The sequence below is a fragment of the Seriola dumerili genome, unplaced genomic scaffold (genome assembly GCF_002260705.1).
Source record: "Seriola dumerili isolate Sdu_G_001 unplaced genomic scaffold, Sdu_1.0 BDQW01000104.1, whole genome shotgun sequence".
Lineage (NCBI taxonomy): Eukaryota > Metazoa > Chordata > Actinopteri > Carangiformes > Carangidae > Seriola > Seriola dumerili.
Window position 1 is genome coordinate 296,685 of NW_019174359.1, and position 12,006 is coordinate 308,690.

The window sequence follows — 12,006 nt, forward strand, 5'->3', positions numbered from 1 at the left end:
GGCATAAAAATGTCGAAAGACTTCATAGTATAGTATGGCATAAAAACGCAAAAAGACGTCATAGTATAGTATGGCAAAAAACGTCATGAAAATATCATAGTATATTAAGGCATAAAAGGTCATAAAAACGTCATAGTAAGGTAAGGCATCAAATGAAATAGTAATGTAAGGCATAAAAATGCCAAAATACGTCATATTATAGTATGGCATAAAAATGCAAAAAGACGTCATAGTAGAGAATGGCAAAAAACGTCAAAGAAATATCATAGTATAGTATGGCATAAAAGGTCATAAAAACGTCATAGTAAGGTAAGGCATCAAATGAAATAGTAATTTAAGGCATAAAAATGTCGAAAGACTTCATAGTATAGTATGGCATAAAAACGCAAAAAGACGTCATAGTATAGTATGGCAAAAAACGTCATGAAAATATCATAGTATATTAAGGCATAAAAGGTCATAAAAACGTCATAGTAAGGTAAGGCATCAAATGAAATAGTAATGTAAGGCATAAAAATGCCAAAATACGTCATATTATAGTATGGCATAAAAATGCAAAAAGACGTCATAGTATAGTATGCCATAAAATGTCAAAAAAATGTCATAGTATATTAAGGCATAAAGTGTCGTAAAAACGTCATAGTATGGTAAGGCACCAATTGTAATAGTAATGTAAGGCATAAAAATGCAAAAAGACGTCATATTATAGTATGGCATAAAAATGCAAAAAGACGTCATAGTATAGTATGGCAAAAAACGTCAAAAAAATATCATAGTATATTAAGGCATAAAAGGTCATAAAAACGTCATAGTAAGGTAAGGCATCAAATGAAATAGTAATGTAAGGCATAAAAATGCCAAAAAACTTCATAGTATAGCATGGCATAAAAATGCAAAAAAACGTCATAGTATAGTATGGCATAAAATGTCATGAAAATATCATAGTATATAAAGACATAAAAGGTCTTTTAAAACGTCATAGTAAGGTAAGGCATCAAATGAAATAGTAATTTAAGGCATAAAAATGCCAAAATACGTCATATTATAGTATGGCATAAAAATGCAAAAAAACGTCATAGTATAGTATGCCATAAAATGTCAAAAAAATGTCATAGTATATTAAGGCATAAAGTGTCGTAAAAACGTCATAGTATGGTAAGGCACCAATTGTAATAGTAATGTAAGGCATAAAAATGCAAAAAGACGTCATATTATAGTATGGCATAAAAATGCAAAAAGACGTCATAGTATAGTATGGCAAAAAACGTCAAAAAAATGTCATAGTATATTAAGGCATAAAAGGTCATAAAAACGTCATAGTAAGGTAAGGCATCAAATTAAATAGTAATGTATGGCATAAAAATGCCAAAATACATCATATTATAATATGGCATTAAAATGCCAAAAAAATGTCATAGTATAGTATGGCATAAAAATTCAAAAAAAGATCATAGTATAGTATGGCAAAAAACATCAAGAAAACATCATAGTATATTAAGGCATAAAAGGTCATAAAAACGTCATAGTAATGTAAGGCATCAAATTAAATAGTAATTTAAGGCATAAAAATTTCGAAAAACTTCATAGTATAGTATGGCATAAAATGTTAAAAAAAATATTATAGTATATTAAGGCATAAAATGTCATAAAAATGTAATAGTATGGTAAGGCATCAAAAGAAATAATAATGTAAGGCATAAAAATGCCAAAATACGTCATATTATAGTATGCCATAAAACGTCAAAAAAACATCATAGTATATTGAGGTATAAAATGTCAAAAAAACGTCATAGTAATGAAATAGTAATTTAAGGCATAAAAATGTTGAAAAACTTCATACTATAGTATGCCATAAAAATGCCAAAAAACGTCATAGTATAATGTGGCAAAAAACGTCAAAAAAATATCATAGTATATTAAGGCATAAAATGTCATAAAAACATCATAGTATGGTAAGACATCAAATGAAATAGTAATTTAAGGCATAAAATTTCAAAAAAAGTCAAGGGTGTCATGTGGTGTAGTGGTCTAAGCAGGTTCCCCATGTGTAGAGGCTACAGTCCTCGCTGCACTTGGCCCCGGTTCGAGTCCCGCATTGAACAGCTTTTCCTGCATGTCATTCCCCCTCTCTCTGCCTCCCCATTTCCTGTCTCTCTCTACTGCACTATCAAATAAAGGCATAAAGAGCCCAAAAAATGTCAAAAAAAGTCACAGTATAGCATGGCATAAAGCCTCAAAAAAACATAGTATATTGAGGCATAAAAGGTCATAAAAAAGTCATAGTATGGCAAGGTATCAAATGAAATAATAATTTAAGGCATAAAAATGTCGAAAAACTTCATAGTATAGCATGGCATGAAAATGCAAAAAAACGTCATATTATAGTATGGCAAAAAACGTCAAAAAAACATCATAGTATATTAAGGCATAAAATTTCATAAAAACGTCATAGTATGGTAGGGCACCAAATGAAATAGTAATGTAAGGCATAAAAATGCAAAAAAAAAACGTCATATTATAGTATGGCATAAAAATACCAAAAAACATCATAGTATAGTAAAGCATAAAACAGGGAAAAAACATCATAGTAGAGTAAAGCATCAAATTGTGAAAAAAGTCATGGCATAATAAGGCAAAACATGTCATAGTATAGAAAAACAAAACTGATAAACAATGTCATAGCAGTGTCAGGCATGAAATGTAATAGTAAGGTAAGGCATCAAACGAAATAGTAATTTATGGCATAAAAATGCCAAAATACGTCATGTCATAGTATGGCATAAAAATGCCAAAAAACGTCATAGTATAGTATGGCCAAAAACGTCAAGAAAACATCATAGTATATTAAGGCATAAAAGGTCATAAAAACTTCATAGTAAGGTAAGGCATCAATTGAAATAGTAATGTGAGGCATAGAAATGCCAAAATACGTCATATTATAGTATGGCATAAAAATGCAAAAAGACGTCATAGTATAGTATGGCAAAAAACGTCAAAAAAATATCATAGTATATTAAGGCATAAAAGGTCATAAAAACGTCATAGTAAGGTAAGGCATCTATTTAAATCGTAATGTATGGCATAAAAATGCCAAAATATATCATATTATAGTATGGCATTAAAATGCCAAAAAAACGTCATAGTACAGTATGGCATAAAAATACAAAAAAACGTCATAGCATAGTATGGCAAAAAACGTCAAAAAAATATCACAGTATATTAAGGCATTAAATGTCATAAAAACGTCATAGTAAGGTAAGGCATCAAATGAAATAATAATTTAAGGCATAAAAATGTCGAAAAACTTCATAGTACAGTATGGCATAAAAATGCACAAAGACGTCATAGTATATTAAGGCATAAAAGGTCATAAAAACGTCATAGTAAGGTAAGGCATCAAATGAAATAGTAATTTAAGGTATAAAAATGTCAAAAAACTTCATAGTATAGTATGGCATAAAAAGTCAAAAAAATATCATAGTATATTAAGGCATAAAATGTCATAAAACCATCATAGTATGGTAAGGTATCAAATGAAATAGTAATTTGAGGCATAAAAATACCAAAAAACTTCATAGTACAGTATGGCATAAAAATTCTAAAAAAGATCATAGTATAGTACGGCATAAAACGTCAAAAAAACATCATAGTATATTGAGGTATAAAATGTCATAAAAACATCATAGTATGGTAAGACATCAAATGAAATAGTAATTTAAGGCTTAAAAATGTCAAAAAAAAGTCAAGGGTGTCGTGTGGTGTAGTGGTCTAAGCACGTGCCCCATGTGTAGAGGCTACAGTCCTCTGTGCACTTGGCCCCGGTTCGAATCCTGCATCAAACAGCTTTTCCTGCATGTCATTCCCCCTCTCTCTGCCTCCCCATTTCCTGTCTCTCTCTACTGCACTATCAAATAAAGGCATAAAGAGCCCAAAAAATATACTTAAAAAAAAAATGTCGAAAAAAGTCACAGTATAGCATGGCATAAAGCCTCAAAAAAACATAGTATATTGAGGCATAAAAGGTCATAAAAAAGTCATAGTAATGTAAGGCATCAAATGAAATAGTAATGTAAGGCATGACAATGCCAAAAAACTTCATAGTATAGTATGGCATAAAAATGCAAAAAAATGTCATAGTATATTAAGGCATAAAATTTCATAAAAACGTCATAGTATGGTAGGGCACCAAATGAAATAGTAATGTAAGGCATGAAAATGCAAAAAAAAACGTCATATTATAGTATGGCATAAAAATACCAAAAAACATCATAGTATAGTAAAGCATAAAACAGGGAAAAAACATCATAGTAGAGTAAAGCATCAAATTGTGAAAAAAGTCATGGCATAATAAGGCAAAACATGTCATAGTATAGAAAAACAAAACTGATAAACAATGTCATAGTAGTGTCAGGCATGAAATGTAATAGTAAGGTAAGGCATAAAAATGTAAAAAAAAAAAAAAAAAAGTTATACTATAACAATGAAAAAAAGTGAAGAAATTTCATAGTATAGTAAAGCATAAAAATTTCAAAAAATGTCATAGTATGGTAAGGCATAAAAAGGAAAAGGAAACAGTATAGTAAGGCATAAAACTGTCACAAAAAGTCACAGTATAGTAAGGAAAAATAAGTAAAAAAATGTCATAATATAGAAAGACATAAAACTGATAAAAATCGTCATAGTATAGTAAGACATAAAATATCATAATATACTAAGGCATGAAATCTAATCGTAAGGTAAGGCAACAAAAAATGTCAAAAAACGTCATGAAATAAAAAGGCATAAAACTATCAAAAAATGTAATAGTATAGGAAGGCATAAAATTTCATAGTTTAGTGAGGTATAAAAATATCAGAAAAGGTCATAGAATAGTAAGGCATAAAATAGGGAATAAACATCATAGTATAGTAAGGCATAAAATTATAAAAAAAAAAAAGTCATAGCATAGTAAGGCAAAAAATGTCAAAAAATATTTTAGTATAGTAAGACCAAAGTAGACAATGGCATTAAAACATCAAAAAACGTTATTGTATAGTAAGTAATAAAGAAGATGGAAATAATCATAGTGTGGTACAGGAAAAACATGCAAACTCCACATAGAAAGGCCCGAACCGGGTCTTACAATGATAGATGTGTCCATGTCACCCCCTAAGATAGTAAGGCATAAAAAGGAGATCCATAAGAAGATATATTTGTGATTTTCACTCCCAAAACCCACCTCAATGCAGTTTTACATCCCCTTTCTCAGGATTCTCTCTGGAGCTCTAGTAACAGCAGGTCTAGATTTCCTGAGTGATCAAATAAATATAGCAGATTTCAGGTAAATATTCAGAGAAACCAAACCCTGCAAGGTTGAATGGTGGGTCCAGGTGGGCGGGGCTTGGGACATTGCTATGAGCAGCGATTACTTTCTTGTGACATCACAAACTTACAGAAGTCCTGACAGCTTGTTTTAAGGCTCAGTTTCTGAATATAGGCTGTGAGTATTTCTCTGTGGACTGAGTGCTTTCTTACTTACATACTTACACGGTATTAATATGGAACCTAGACCTGCTTTATAATCAAGTAAGACATGGAAGTCTCACTTTTTACAATGTAACAGCTTTAATGTTGCCCACCATGTAGTGTGAATTTCAATATGTTTGCCATTTTGACCAAAAGGACGTAATACAGTATGCCAGTGTTGGTTCTACAATACTGACAATCTTAAGTAGCATTACTTATTCAGTGAATACTGATTCAACTGATCCATTCTTGTTAAAAGCTCGGAGATATGTGTTTTACTGTCCTTTTAGTTAAATGGTCTTTTTCAAATCTTTTTGCTGCTATGTCACTGCCTCACAAACACTCAGACTCATTCATTTAGCTTCACTGGCTTTTATATCTCATAATATTTTATGTACCATGAAAAATGCAGCAGAAAATCTCAACCACCAATTTCGGCAAATGGTTTATGAGAACAAGACAAAGCCAAAGTTCATTTTGTGTTTCATTAATTTCCTCTTGTTTTTTTCTTTGTATGATTTATATCTGAATGTATGACAAAAGAGCCATGTCTGAAACTCCTTACCGAGCACGCCCTCTTGACACTTGATATATAGAGCTATGCATCTCCAAAGCTAATATTGTAATGAAATGGATCTGTGTCTATGTGTGTGGCCCAACAGTGGACTGTTTGTGAAGATGTCCCAAAAGCAATACCCCCATTTCCAGAATCAACAGACCCCCATTTAGCATTCCCAGATCCCTTGAAATGAAACGTCATTTTTCCATAACTATCATCTCTGGCAAAGCATTGCAGGGGAATTGGATCTGTCTCCGCTCAGCCCCTTGCCACTCAGATCTCATCAAGCGTGGGTTGGAGTCGCCCCTCTTCCACAGAAATTGCTCTGAATGGCAGGAAAATGTACATCATTGAGGTGCTGACCAAAAATGGCATTGGCCCCCTTCTCATACAGACACCACCCCTCCCACCAGCGTTCGTCTTATAAATCCTTAAAGAGGGCCCTGACTCCAATGTATGGCAACACCATCAATATTGATGTGGGAGAAAGTTCTTCCAAAGCCGCCTCAGTCACAGAACATTAATATTGATAGTGTTGTGCACCAGCCCAGACGCTCAGTGTGACTCTAAAATGGTAATGGCATCTGGACTGGGGGTTAGAGGCCAATATTGTCGCTGAATATGGACATGGCTGTTTAGCTGCAAGCAGGACATGGATCCATGCCAATCATCGTGTCCTCTTCGTCAACCTGACCAACCCAAGAAGGGCATGTCTGGGGTCAATGAAGAACTTCAACTCTCACTTCATTTTATTTAGGTCTTCTAATGAACTTTTCCCACTACTATCCCACACCCAGATGCTTTTCAAGGTTTAAAGGGAGACTCAACCAAGAAGCGACATCAAGAATCCTTTTAAATCATTCAATGGGTGTTAACTGTGGCGATGATGGTTGAAAATGTTTTTATTTTTTGTCTGACTTGAAGGTGGATTGCATTAAATTTATGTGGTTGAGATTTTAAAAAGGTTCATTTGTACTGGATTGTAAAATGTCTGACCTAGTACGTAAGCAAACACAGAACACAAAGTTTAATAAATACAACAAAATGTTATTGTATTTATTATAGCATAAATGTTACTATATATATAGCATATCTACATTTTATATAAAAAATATAACACAAGGTTCTTCTATGTCATTAAGTCATTGCATTTGATGTTGTTGGTTGCATTATTGGAAATGTAGGATCCAATGTTTTTGGAAATTGATCCATACTTGTGACTAAAAATCAAGTTATCTCTGCTTGTGTTGCTTCAATTTTTTACCATTTTTTTTCTTAATCTGTGTCTTCTGAATCTCGCAGTCATATGGAAGTGCAATACTAAATCACTGGAGTGCCCCTTTAAGAACATATGGTGCCAAATGACCTGATTTAATCACTGTTTGTATGACTTTATCAGCCTTATGTAATTGATTAAACATCTAAGACACACGTTTCATTTGCATGTGATGCATTACCCTGAGGGCGACAGTACAGTTACAAAGCTTGGATTTTATCAAGTTATTACCCATCAGCCCTAATGATATCATGGCTCCGTCATCGTGGTATCCTCTGCTTGTGCAAACATATGATTACGCTGAGGTTGTTTTCTGGGTCAGTAAGTTAAATATTTTAGATGGTTTATTTTTAGCGCCTTCTGTTTCCACTTTGTGTATGCTCTGCACGTCTGTGTGTGCATGTGCACTTGTGTGCGTGTATGCGCACATTAGTGCATCTCTTTCACTATCTGTGATATCTGCGGGCTGCATTTGACCCACTAAATCATCTTCACATGGCCCCTGGGGTTTATCAATTGAGTGTTGTGTGCAGATGGGGACCATCACAATTGGTTGCCAACTGACTGTTAACATGTCCAACAGTATACAGGACCTGTACTGGCTGTTTTAACATTAAAAGTACTGAGTTTATTCTTAGTTGTACTCTCAGTATCCATCTATAATCTATCACTTAGGTGTGTTTCACTTTGTGTTAGTTTCCAAAAAGCTCAGTTTTAGCTGCTTTTGTTTACAAATCAATAAGCCATTTCAACTCTTGAAACAACATTCAGCTCCTTAGGGAACTGTCTGTGTATCAAAGGCGTATTAATTAAAAATCTTATTTTACGATCCATTATTAGGTTGCTTACATTTAATCAATTTAACATGTGTGTAATTATCCTGCACCATAGTTTAAAATATCCAGAGAGCTCAAAGCAATGGGAGAACTAAATCACATTAGATCATTGTACATGGCATTGAACTGTCAGGGTGCAAAGAGGGCATTGTAATTGCTGCAGAGATGAGTGGTCATTGAACTGTGAAAAGCAGACAAGTTTTCCACAGATTATGAGAAACAGAATGATTGGAAACTGCCCAGGGGCAAAGGTCCCATGATAGTTTTTGACCTTATCACATATGTGGAATCAATGCAGGGCTCTGTTGTTGACCTTAGCTGTTCTCTGCAACACACACCGCTGTTCTTTTTCCCAAAGACAGCACTCCTACAGTTTCTCTGCTCTTGCCTGCTTCGCTCCTCTATTTGTTCACCCTCATTTCACCTCTCCCTGCACTTTCTTCAGGTTTTTCTAGTTGCTTTTAACGATTGAATTCATTGGAAACTTTGTGGGTGTCAAGAAAATAGGGATCGATAGTTTTGTTTCCGCATCTATTTATTATCTTTATACATGTTATTCTAGTTTTTGTGGCTTTAAGGTAGGTTTTCCTAAACTGTATGGGTTATGTCAGCTGCTGAGCTTCTGAGGTTACCTATTTTTAACCTCCCTTCTTTCTGATAAGTGACCTCAAGCGGTTGTATGAATAACGACTGTCTGTAATGATGCAAAACCCTCTGGTGTGTGATTTCACTATGAACACAAGAGACTGTGGTTGGTGTCACATCCTCTACCAAATGTCAGTGTTGGTTTCTGAACCATGACGGGGATCTTTCCTGACTCAGCCTTAACCAAATAGGTTCAGCTACAGCAGCTTGACCAAACCTTAATCATAGAAGTGTCAGATCAGAAAATGCTAACACAAGTTATGCATGAAATAATCTCTTTATTGTTGTTTTTTGAACATTAGGTTCATTAAGTGTTGTGCTCATCTTGCACTTAAACCGAGGTTCATAAAAGCTATACATTTTACTTCTGTAGAACTGAAGAACTGTGGTGGAAGAAAGTACTCAGAGCCTTTGCTTAACACTCAATTACAAGTAAAAGCAAAGTTAAAAAGTAAAGTAAAAATATAATTTTTAAACTGCAGCAGTGTGCCGTAACACTTTATTTGGATAGTCCGTCTACAGAGAGTTTACACAGTGTAACAATTCATCAGGTTTTGTAGTTGAGATTCAACAGTTCAGCTAACCTAACCGTTATATGGTTCACTAATTGTTGCTTGAATGTTTGTATATACATGTTTGAACAATTGTTGAACATTAGAATGTTGAACAAAGATCGGTGAAGTGTTACAGATACTCTGTAAACTCTGTGTAGGCGGGCTGTCCAAATAAAGTGTAACCCAATGTGTCAGTAGGATTTCACTGTTGTGGACTTGGTTGTTCAGTCTATTGCTTCCCAACTGAGTGTGTTGGGCCAAAGGGTCACAAGATAAAACTGAGAGGCGGTGAGATGAATAATCTGTTATCACAAAGAAAAAAACAAAGAACTGCTACATAAATTTGTATCTACTTCTCTCAAATCTTAGCTTTTTTGTGAAAAGTTGTATAATTTTCCCACTTTGGTCCAACGACAGTCATGTAAATGTGATCATCTTGTAATCTTACAGAGGACATCAGCCTTCTATGGCACTGATAACAATTCATACACATCTGTAAAACGCCAAGGAGCTCTGTTTGGGTTAAAGGATCACAAGCAAAAAAGAACAGCAACCACTGGTTTAACCTTTCGGCATGTGTAGTTTTTTTTACAACAATTATCCTGTGTTTCTTTTTCTTTTCTTTTTTTTCAACTATTCATATTAAAGTAATATTAATCTGATCTAATCTGTAGCTACTGTTGTCATATAAATAATAGTGGACTAAAATTTACAAATTTTCCCTGTATGTAGTGGAGTGGAAGTTTAAAGTAGCATAAAATGGATAATGTAAGTAGCTCAAAAAAATGTACCAACTGTGCTCAGATGTAGTAACCAAAAATGTTATTGCCTGCATAACTACATACAGTATATCAGAGCTGTCCTTACAGCAAAAAAGTGAAAATAGTATCATAAGTGAGCATAAAGTTAAAAGCTACACAAAACTGTTCACTTTTCATTCATAATTTTGGCAAGCCATGAAGCTAGGCAGTGTTATATTAGATTAAAAGACTTGTCTTCAATGTAACCTCTTGACTCTTTCAAAAGGTAACACAGAAGAACTCTTGGTCTTCCTCTCACTCTGGCTGTCTCACACTTTTGAAGTGTGAAGGCAGTCAACGCTTAAATGAAAAACCTTGTTTCTAAAGACGTTCTATCCGAGCAATCCATCTGTGAGAGGACTTGCAGCCGTTCCAGGCGATGCCACAGGGCTCCATTGTGCCTCTGCCAAACTGTGACAGAACCCCGTCCAACTTCTCACCTGCAGCATTGTCCGCCCGGGGAGCTCAGTGCAGAGTAATTGGGGGCCGAGATTCCAGGACAAGTTTGTTTTTGTCCATTTTGTTGGAATCGCTGACCTGGACGTGTGAGGTCACAGCTGTGGTAATTGGTGCTCGGTGATGCAGCTGTGTGTATATGTGTGTGTGTGCATGTACAGCACAATGTCTGTAGCATTGTTCTGAATTCCACAGGCTGAGTGTGGACAGTATTAGCAATGCGTATATTCTTGTACATTTTCAGTGTTCGCAAGCGAGATACTGTCCCTGTCTCCTTTGTCCCTGGGCTAAAGGCATGAGCCATATAAACTGAGCCTGTTTGTTGGATATATTAGATTTGAAATGACAGAGGAACCACAAATGAAATGAATTTGCTCCACTGAAAAAAAACAACACAATCACTGCTTTATCTCCTCACAAGTAACAAGAATATGTGTTCGGACTATGAGAAATGCTCCTCTAAGGTAAGGGGGAAGATCAAAACTCATCTTGGCTCTTTCCCCAACTGCTTCCTCTCCACCGGCACTTTACTGTGGAGCGTCAGTCTGCATGAAATCACGCGCGCAGCAGTGAAGGGCACTCCGGATTAAGGTTAAGGGTATAAATAAACAGGGAAACTGTAGGACGCAGTCGCAGCCCTTTGCCATAAGCAGGCAACAGCTAGAAGACATCCCTGTGGATTCTGATGGACGCCTTGCCCGTTCAGCTGCTATGTGCTGTGCTGCATATCTTGCATGGAGTGAATCGCCATTTTGTTTCACTTGATTCACTCAGGCTAACACTGTGTTCATGTTTGTTGATTTGCAGGAAGATGATGACCCCATCCCAGTGTCTACACTCACGGACTCATAGACTTTGAGGTGTGTTTCACTCTAAGTCTGTCAGGGCTTAGGACTGTCCCACTGTCAAATTGTCAAATGCATGAGTGCTCTCTCACAGACATTTTGAGCCATTTATGCACACTTTCCGTACAGACTTTGAGTGAGGGAATTACCCACAGTTCATAGCATTGTGACATTAAATACACGATTACCAGGGGTGGCCAGGAAGTGTTAAAACAAGATAAATAAACAAGCACGGAACAAACAAACAAACCTAACATTACAAGAAAAAAGAAGTGTATGTGTAAGTACAAACCTACAGCTAGTGATTCATAACTGTGTGTAGGTGGTTGGCCTATGAAATATTAGGCAGTCCATTCATTCAGTGCCTTAACTGTGAGGAAATCAAAATATGTAAAATAAAAAGTCCCAAATCCAGAATAGTACGAAACATGTTTTGACCTTGTTGTCAAGGTAACGTGATATGTTGCAAAGTTCTGTCCCATTCCTCTTTATACAATTTCAAGCCTTTGCAGTATCTCACTCTCAATCAC